The sequence below is a fragment of the Glycine soja genome, chromosome 19, assembly GCF_004193775.1.
Source record: "Glycine soja cultivar W05 chromosome 19, ASM419377v2, whole genome shotgun sequence".
Lineage (NCBI taxonomy): Eukaryota > Viridiplantae > Streptophyta > Magnoliopsida > Fabales > Fabaceae > Glycine > Glycine soja.
In genome coordinates, this window is record NC_041020.1 from 13,406,259 (window position 1) to 13,416,910 (window position 10,652).

The following is a 10,652-nucleotide window of genomic DNA, read 5'->3' on the forward strand; positions in this document are numbered from 1 at the left end:
AATTCTGGGCATTTGTCGTCATTGTGACCACAAAACTGCGCTTCTTAATCGCAAGTGGGGATTGTGGGAGTTTGCAGCAACGAGCAGAGTCCTTGGTGAGAGATTAGCCTACGGCGGCGCATATCGACCTTGTCTAGTAGGAGATTTGGGGGTTCTACACGCGAAGGTCACAAATCATTGAGAGTGCGTTTGGATAGAGAATTCTAACTGAGGAAAGTAATTAATCAGAAAATTTGAATTTCTGTAATTTAGAATTCATTGTTTGGATGTTTTTTATAAAGAATTTAAAATTTTGGAATTTCAAAACAGAATTTTAAACAACTAAAAATCTAGAATTTCAATTTCCTTCTAAAAGGTGAGAAATTGAAATTCTCTTCTTCTTCAAGAAACACTTTCTGACCTCCTAAATAGAGGAACACGTATAACTAGCACACCAATTATATTTTTTCTTTTTTTTCATTCATTTTTTTCATCCTCATAATTTTAATTTTTTTTATCCAAACACAAAATTTTGAAAATAAAAGAATTTCAATTGAAGTATTTGAAATTCTTAAAATTTAAAATATCTCAGAATTTTAAAATTTAAAATTTCTTAGAATTTTAAAATTTATATTTTCTCTTCGATTTCTGAAGCCACGAAATGTTGCTTTAGGCCACTTAGTCTTAGGTTGTGACCATCGTGATTTCGAGGGTCACTCTTGGGAGGCATGATGTCATCGATGTCTTTTGACGGCACCAAGGTAGACAAGGACTTGAGGCAGATGAACCCCATCTTCTTCGCTCAAAATTTGTGTCTTATGTAACATCCCATTTTTCATAAATTAATTTAAAAAGAATTTTTATTTAAAAATAAATAAAGTTTAAGAAAAAATGATCATGTTTTTTTAAAGAAATAAATAATGAAAAATAATGGTTTGAATAAAAAAAATATTTGATTTATTCATTTGATAGGGAATAAAATAGAGTTTCTTTTTATAAAATATTAAAAATAAATAAATAGAGTAATAATAAGTTGTGTGCACTAGCGATGTTAGGTCACTGACGATGTCTTTTCTTCTCTTCATTTTCGTTTTCTCTCTTCTCCTCTCCAAAATCCTTTCTTTTTCCCGCAGCCCACAAAACCTATTTCGGAAAAACGATGATCTCGGACTCATTTACTGTTGGATCGTCGTAAAATTTGAGTATCACGTTCGCAACCCAATTTCGAGCATTCTCACCGTTGGGAATTACAAAATCATGCCTGAGCTTAGAGGAAAACCCTTCGCATTGTAACCTTTTATTTTCCCACAGAAACCCAAAACTGTCTCGGTAAAATTACGATCCCGGTTTCGTTAACCATTGGATTTCCATGAAATTTGGATATGTTGTTCGAAATTCAATTGCACACACTTTCACTGTTGGGATTTGTGAGATAATATTCATGGAGGTAGAAAAAGGAATCGCATGAAGACAGTACAAGTGGAGGCTTCAATCTCTTCTTCGTCTCTCTAACGTTCGAGAATTCTATCGGAGCAGTCGGAGGAAAAACTTGAGGAATCTTAGGGAACTGCTAGAGATACCGCTATCGCTGTCGGAAGACACGTGAGTCCGCTCAGAGGTAAGGGATGAGTTATTCACAATTGGGGGTTAGTGAGAACATGCGTAGGGATCCTTAGAGAACTAAATTTGGGTTTATTTTGGGATGTTTATTGAATTATAATTTTTCTTTATGATTATGAATGCAATATTATTGTGTTCTATGTACCAATTGATGTCCTGATGAGAATTGATTGATAAACTTGAGTGCTCATGATGTCCTTGTGTTTAACCCATGATTTTGATTGATTGATTTTGATACAATTGTGAGAAACTATTTTAGAGGTTTTACATCCCATGTTGTGATAAAATCTTTTGTATAAATTGCTATGTTGAGGTTATGAAATGATGATTCAAATTGTGAGTATGTGATAAATTGAACATGTGACGGATGATGAAATACATGTGTATTGAGATGAGATGTGTGTATTGAGTTATGAACTATGAACGGTGCAATCATACAATTGTAAGACCCTTTAAGGGCGACGAATATTGTGATGGGATCCACTATGGGAACCCGACGAGTTAAAATAATTTTGAAAACAATTGAGTAAATGTGTGTATTGCATAATTCATAGATAAAGTGTATATGATTCATGAGGTGTGATAACATTTTAAATTGAGATTATACCATTGTGATTGGGATTAAGTGTATGTGATAAATTGAGTATGTATATGATTGAGATATATATGTGCATTGAAGTGTTGTGTGCATTGAGTTGTGAACTATAAATTGTACAATCACACGATCATAAGTCCCTTCAAGGGCGACGAGTTGATGCTAAGTCCCTTTTAGGGCGACGAGTTGATGCTAAGTCCCTTTTAGGGCGACGAGTTGATGTTAAGTCCCTTAAAGGGCGACGAGTTAAAATTATTTTGAGAATAATTGAGGAGTCATGTGTTTTGTACAGTTCATAGATAGAGTCTGTGTGCTAAAATGTTTTCTGAGTTGGACCTGAATCAGGAGGAAAAGGCCCTGACGGACTCTTCGGAGTGTAGGCCTTGGGGGTCACATGGTTTGAGTGTTCCTTTAAGCCTATGTTGATCCCATATGGTTGGAGCATTCTCGCAAAACACTGTGACCCTGGCTGGTCTCCTTATGATATTACCTAGTGAGAGTGACTTGACTTGCTAGTGTGTGGTTTGTCTTGTCATGTACTCCTAGGCGCTCGACATGGTTTTTCACTGACATGGTACCACATTGCATATAGGCTTGAGTCTTAGCATAACTGTTGCATACGCTTGCTAATTGTTTATTATGAAATTGATGTGTTATTATGTCTTGATCGGAGTGTGTGATTCTTGTGTATTGTGATTGATGATTGAAAAGTGAATTTTGAATGACAAAGTGATGAAATAATGTGAGATATGCTAAGTAAATTGTATTTGGATACTATATGTTGTCTTGTTTCTCTCTAGTAGTTAGGAATGTGATAACTCACTCCCGGTTTGTTGTTTGTGTTTGGATCCTGTGATGATCTTGAACTTTGTATTAGGGGGAGCAGATGAATAGGTGGATGACTATGAAGAACCTCATGCTAGAGGACACGGGAACACAATGTTCTGATAGGATGTGACATTAGGATATAGGTTCTATATTAATTGTATGAAGCTTAGACGACCTTGTTTGAGCCGAGATGACTTTATTATTTATTTGGACAAGTTTGAGTATGATGTAGAAGAAAGTGAATGTAAGCCTTTTATCCCTTTGAAAGACATGTATTTAAAAATGTTTTAAAAATACTTTTAATTAATATTTGAATTTTTATTCCTTTATTAGTATATATGTGAGGGGTAGAGGGTGTCACATCTTCGATCTTGGATTGAATCCCTCTGCACCCTATTACGTCGCCAATCTATCTCCTCGCTAAACAATTCCCCAAACCTTCGTTTTCCTCTTCGATTTCTCCTTCTCCCTCTCGGAACCCAACACAATTTCGGAGGACACAGGCTAAGATTCGTTCTCTATTTCTAGGATTACTTCAGTTATACGTTGTTTTGCTTCTTTTTTTTTTGGTGTCGTTTTTGTGTTGTTGGTTGGTTGGTGAGAAAGAAACATGATCTGCTTTGTTATTTGTTAGGGTTGAGATACCAGGAAGGAATGTTGTTGACGAGGGAAACTAGGGACGATTGCTGGGGAAAAAGTTTAGGAATTATAGGTTGAAAATTTAGTTTCTCTCTAATATGTATTTTTTAAGAATAACATTTTAGGAAATAATGTTTTTTAAGAATATGTTTTAATTAGTTTTTATGGAACTTTCACATGGGGAGATGAAAACTTTGCTTCTCAAATTTAATTTTTCACTTGTTACAATAAAAATGTCATGTTATTTTTTATTAAATTATTTAATATGGTAAATAATTAAAATAATAAGTAAAAATATGCATAACTCTTTGAAATATGATTTTTAGCATTCATGATTTTTGGGCATAAAATTTTTTTTCCCTACCAAATACCCCTTACTACAAAAATGACCTTCAATAACACTAATTCAAAGATAATTTTTTTGTGTCGCGGTAAACACATTGAAATTTTTGTAAATAATTGAAATTTCTTAAAGATGGTTTTCGAAAAATCGTATTTGAAAACAAGTGTTCAACAACGATTTTTTAAAAATCGTCTTTGAAATCAACTGCTTCCTTTTTATTTTTGCAACCTATCATTGCCTTTCGCTCGCGCTCTCTTAGTCTCTCACACAACTCTCTCTCACACACTACAAGAGCCACAAATCTAGCCAAAGAAGTTATAGATCTGGCATCCAAAGTTGTAGTTTCGTCGTTTGCGACCCTCCCACCTCCTCCATCGTGGGATTTGTGAGTACCGCCGCCACGGTCATCGTCACTGTAGTCCAGTGCTAGCTTTTGGAACACCACGCTAGAGTATGCCACCGCCGGTAATCGCCAATTCAAATTCATAGTGCGAAAATTGCAATTTCTAATTGTAGTCATATGTGTGTTTCAATTGTGGTGAAATGATAGAAGTTGTTGACCATGAATACATGAAAGAGTTCTTCAGTTTTTTTTATTCAGTATTGGTAGATAATGGACTTTTTGTTCTCGAGGTATTTCATTGATTATTAATTTTGTTTAACCTTGTATCTGTTTATTTTTTTATGTAATGTTTAGATTAAAAACTTTTTTTATGAAATAGTAACAGGTACATTACCTTTGGTATTTAAATTAATGCTAACTATTGAATGAATGGTTCATTTTTAGCATTACCCTCATATTCTTTAGCGGACATGGGCAATGCAGGAGCATGTTCATCCAAACGCAACCCACGCCAAATCCCTCGTCTCTCATGTTTTATCCCGGAAAGCCTGTCATGGAAATTGGAAGTTCCGCCGTCAATTCTTCCCTTGCTAAATCGCTCTTCGCAGTCAACAGTCTCTTTCTTTTCTTCTCTTTTCATCTTGTGTTTATGGATTCCTCTATGCTTATTGTCATTGTGCAAGCATTACTCGCATTTTCTTTGGATCCAATTTCATTACTATTACCAAATCCGAAGAGGCTGAGTGGGAATTCCTCAAGCCAAAAATATTTGTCGCCATTATGGATTTCTACTCCTCCAGTCAAGCTCTCTTTTTAGATTCACCAAGTAAGCATTTCCACTCAATTCCTAAGGATTAAAACTTAGATATATCAGAATCAGACTTGTTTCACTTTTCTAATTAATAAAGCTTGACACCATAGGTTACTAAACTGAAAATATAAACCAAACTATCTAAGCATCTAAGTTTTGTTTAATTTGTAATCGGAGCTTTGTTTGAGCTATGCAATGCTCACTAATAAGTCTTAGAATTTTGGGTTTAGCCTTAATTTAATTCCAAAAGCCAAATTTTGAGGTAAGAGTTGCATTTCACTTATATACACTAGTTTTACCATATCACTAATCAATTTAAGATTTCTAACACCCCTCTCACACCAAGGACTGGAACATCTCAAGCATTCGGGTGTTCTAAAGTTTGATATCATCTTAAAATTTTGGATTTAGGCTTAATTCAACTCCAAAAGTTAATTCTTGAGATGATGATTGTCCATCACTTATATATACTATGGCCATATCACTAACAAAAAATCACAGTTAATCCTATTATTTTAGTTAACATCCAGGCAGTATTCTTAAGACTTTGCAAAATGGTCCAAGTGCCCTGGATTTATCTATGTCTTACTCATGGAGTACATAGGAAATTTGAGAAGGCCAAGACTAAATGGTGCGTATATATGTTTCCATACAGGATGATTCTGAAAGAGTTGCAATGATCAAGGAATTGTTAGAGACATGCATTTGACCGGCAGTGCAGGAAAATGGTGGGGACATTGAATATAGAGATTTTGGACCGTAAGTTCCCTTCCATTTTTTGTTATTTTGATTTTGAAACACTTTTATGAAAATCTTGAGGAAGAGCATGGATATATTGTAGACTGACTTTTATAGAACTGGAAAAGAAAAGTAGGTAAACAGATGGGAAAATATTAACTTCATTGCAGAGTCTTAAGAAAAGTGGCAGTACAGAAACATATATCTCAAACTCCAAAGAAATTCTGGAGTTGTTTTCGTGGCTTTCCCTCCCAATCCCTTATCCGAATCTATAACATCCATTCTATTTTTCTAGTTCATATCAATCCTGGATGATGGAGGGCGAACCCTGGTGCAGCGGTAAAGTTGTGCCTTGGTGACTTGTTGGTCATGGGTTCGAATCCGGAAACAGCCTCTTTGCATATGCAAGGGTAAGGCTGCGTACAACATCCCTCCCTCATACCTTCGCATAGCGAAGAGCCTCCGGGCAATGGGGTATGAAGTTTTTATATCAATCCTGGATGATCGATATGATGAATTTAAGTGTAATCCTGATTTTATGAAGGAATATATATTTCCAGGAGGTTGCCTACCCTATCTAAGTAGGATAACATCTGCCATGGCAGCTACATATCCAAACTATGGTACAAGTTATTATGTGTAAATAGTGAGTTCTATCAATGAGCTTTCTTTTCATTCTTCTCTCTTACGCATACGAATATCCTTAAATGCAGCGTGGAGCATGTTGAAAACATAGGGATTCATTATTACCATACACTCAGAGGTTGGAGAAAAACCTTCTTGGAAAGGTAAAGGTATGCTATTCATTTAATTAAAACTTACTTCTATATGGTAAATATTCAAGTAACTATTTACAATAACTAATTATTGAAAAATTATTTTTTAGCTAAGAGCGAAATTTTGGATCTCGGATTTCATGAAAAGTTCATCAGGACATGGGAATACTATTTTGATTACTGTGGTGCAAGTTTTAAGTCACTCACCCTTGAGATCTTATCAGGTATATTACTTATACACAAGGCACATCAATGGTTTTGCTGCAACTTTGGATGAAGAAGTAGTTGATGATATATAGTAAGTAAAAACCAAGAACCTTGTCCTCTACTTAGTTTCTTTGTTTTCTCTTCTCTATGCTTCCTTTATCTCATTGTGTACTTGCCTTTTTTTCCAAACTGCTTTTAGAGCACCCCCAAAGTATTGTTAGTGTTTGAGAATAGAGGGAGAAAGCAACACACCACTCGATCATGGGATTTCATGGGCTAAAGCATAATGGGGTGATCCTGATTTGGTGAGGGAGTCATCATTGGAAACCTAGATACATGTAAGTTTTCTTGATTTATGTATTTTAAAACTCTTGTTATTCTTTTCAAAGTGGTTGACTGCACCTTGGAATTAATGGGGTGCAGTTATTATATTATGATGGTTTAATCTAGATCATTGACTTATACACACATGTGGAACATACACAAAGTTATCTCATCGTATCTCTATTCCCCACCACCAATCTGTTTCAAGAGTTTGATCATTTCAAAAAAAAGTTGATTTCATTGCATAAGTTTATTATTAATTTGAATATTTCTGTGAATGGGTTGTTAGATTAGTTCTTTATACACTAATTAACTATCCTAAGTAAATTTATTGAGTAACTTTATAAATCTTGCCAAATTGGTCAAGTTAGGTGACTCAGGTTAGCTACTGAAAGTGACTACCTAATATATAACAATGAAAAATTGTGTCATTTTCACATCATTTAGATTTATTGATTAACTTTATAAATTTTAAATATCTAGAACCGAGTTAATTAAATTAGAACTTAAGATGAACTAAGTTCAACGGAAAAAATAATTGATCATATCTAAGGAATAATTTCCTTATATTTTTTAATTTCATGATTTTTTTCCTTATTTAATTATGATCACGACTCAAGATTATATCATTGGTATAGTACTATAATTAGAGCATAAATACTTCTTAGTCTTTTGGATCACATCCTTCACACCAATATCAATATAGTTTTGTTATTCTCAGTACATTATAATGAAACATCCTAATGAAAAATTGATAAATGTTAAGCTCATTTTAATGAAGCTATTGCAATATCAGTAGCTTGCCAAAATTGTATTCAGAAGTTGTCCTTAAGAAATTTAGTGTGGGAATGACATAAAATCAAGGAACAAATAAGTTTCCTTGTTCCCAGCTATCAGAAACTACCCTTAAGACCTTAGCAGCCCTGAGTTGTGAATCCTTAAATACTCCAATTGTATTCACCTCTATGAATTTAGTCATTTTCTTTGCTACCTCTTGGTCTTTCATAAGAGCCCACCTATACAAAATACAAAGTGGAAGCCTTTGGATTTGTTGAATGCTACAAGTAGGAAGAAATCATCTAAGCGTTCCTATTAAACTAATCATGAAGCAAGTTATTACATTTTTTTCTTTGAACTCAATCATGTTCTTATTATGTTTTTTGGCAACCTATAATAATGTCTAAACTATTTTTATTCCAAAACTAGTAAGAAAAGTGTTCTCTTTGAATGATATTGCCAGTTTATTTCGCTTGATGTAAGTGTGATTAAAAAATAGGAAAACGTCATGTTAAATGTATAAATGTAGTGCTGGATTGTAGTTTTCATTTAGTTTTTTACGTTGTTTTTGTGAGGAAATCACAAGTGTGGTAGAATCTGTTTTTTAATGCTATGCGTTTGGTTTTATAGTTACTTGAGATTGAATGAGATAATATTATCATGACTGCTTGTGAGTGTAAAACCTAAGTGAAAACTGAAAAATTAAATCCCTTAAGTACAATTAGAGGCCAAAAACAAAGGTTCTGCAAACTGTGTAGCTGGTACTGTTTCATATGAAATTTCTCACCATTTGCTCTCTTAATTGTTGTAGACTATACTGGAAAATTCTTCCTGATAAATTTTATTGATTATTATACATACTTACATTTTCTTACACCATTTTGTATATGGACAAGCACAAATTGGTCCTCGTATCTGAGGCTGTTATTTGCTCATTTTCTAGTGTGTTTATTGGAGCATAGTGTCTTTCAACTTACCTTCTTTTCATGGATTGTAGTAAGTCAAAAAATAAATTTCAATAAAAAAAAACCCAACCTTCTATTATTTTGAAAAATGAATTAGAATTTAATTAGAAGTTATTCTTGAAAGTGAGATTTTTTTTGTAACCAATCAGGTATCATTTAATGTTTTAATTTTTTTAATTTGGGAAACTATTATATATTTATCCTTTTTTGAAGAATTTTTTAAAAGTGTTTCATAGGTGATACAGGAGGGACAAAGTTTGTGATTGATAGTCTGTCAATATTTTTTTTGGTTTAGTTGTATCCAATGTAATTAAGTTCAAGTTTGTGAGTACTTTGTTTGTAAAAATAATTATTTAATATGATTCACTTGTGTTTATTATATGTTGTAGTGGTTTAGTGATGAAACATCATTGGAATTGAAAAAGATTACAACAATTCGCAAGGAATTGACAACATATTTTTTAAAATGTAAAAACAATGCATGTATTTGAACAATGTTTGATAATATTGTAGATCATTTATAGCATATTTTTTGTAAATCATTTCTATGATGGTTTTTCGGAAATTGTCATTGATGTTGAGCTTTCTATAAAGGTTTTCTAGAAAATTGTCATAAAATTATACGTAAAAATGTTTTTTTTTTTTTTTTTGTAAAAGCACAGCATATTCTACGACAGTTTTAAAACCACCGTTGAAAGCAATCCATATTTAATGATGGTGGATTCCATGACGGTAAAATTTGTTAAGGTTCCATGCAATTCTACCAATGTAAGATTTGGGATCCAATTGAAGCGATTTCTCGTGGTTTAAAATTGACCACTTTACATACTTTAACCAACAATTTTTTACCGCTAGAAAGAAAAATACCATAAAATAATTAAAAACTAACTTCCACGTAAGCACATAATGGAAATTTTAAACGGTAGGGACAAAAATTGTCAACATATGTAAACATTAGGAACTATATAGAAATGGTCTAATACATTTTACACACTTTAACCAACCACTTTTTGGTGATAAAAAACTGCCAGAAAGAAAACCATCATAAAATAATAAAAAATTAACTACCACATTAACACAACAAATATTTTAAACGACAATGACAAAAAATGTTAACGGAAGTAAACATAAGGGACTAAAGAAAATGGTAATACATTTTACACACTTTAACCAACTATTTTTTGGCGGTTTTTGACTTCTAGAAAGAAAACTGCCATCAAATAATTAAAAATTAATTGCCACATTAACACATAATGAAGATTTTAAACGGCAAGGACAAAAATGTTAAAGGATGTAAACATTAGCGACAAAATAGAAAATGATTTAATACATTTACACACTTTAACCAACCATTTTCTGGTGGTTTATTTTTTGCCAAAAAGAAAACTGCCATAAAATAATTAAAAATTAATTGCCATGACAACATATAATGAAGGTTTTATCGTGGTAAGCCTTTGAGGAGCTTATAAGCTCCCTTGACTAACTTATAAGCTCTTCTTATTTGGTATACAAGCTTATTTTCTATAAGCTACTTCAAGTAGCTTATTTAACTTTTTCTTCTCAATTTTATCCTTATTATTTTATTTGAAATTTCATTTTACCCTTTTATTTAATTTAAAAATCCTTACCTTTTTTATTAGCTGTATGGAAAAATTCTTGTATCTAATTTTCTTTCTTACTATTAACACCCAATTTTGTTGTAAAATT

General features: G+C 32.8%; 1 long non-coding RNA gene across 5 annotated transcripts; it reads left to right on the top strand.

The window, feature by feature from the left end:
* The first annotated feature begins 4,206 nt into the window (after window positions 1-4,206).
* On the top strand, window positions 4,207-7,375 carry LOC114399792. 5 transcript variants are annotated; one of them, XR_003663824.1, is made up of 7 exons: window positions 4,207-4,469; window positions 4,792-5,173; window positions 5,814-5,917; window positions 6,457-6,519; window positions 6,610-6,690; window positions 6,897-6,970; window positions 7,079-7,375. It is a non-coding gene; the product is annotated as an uncharacterized LOC114399792 (long non-coding RNA). The 5 variants fall into 5 exon arrangements; XR_003663823.1 differs by having other exon boundaries at window positions 4,831-5,173; XR_003663826.1 differs by having other exon boundaries at window positions 4,831-5,173; window positions 6,610-6,684.
* Window positions 7,376-10,652: the final 3,277 nt, after the last annotated feature.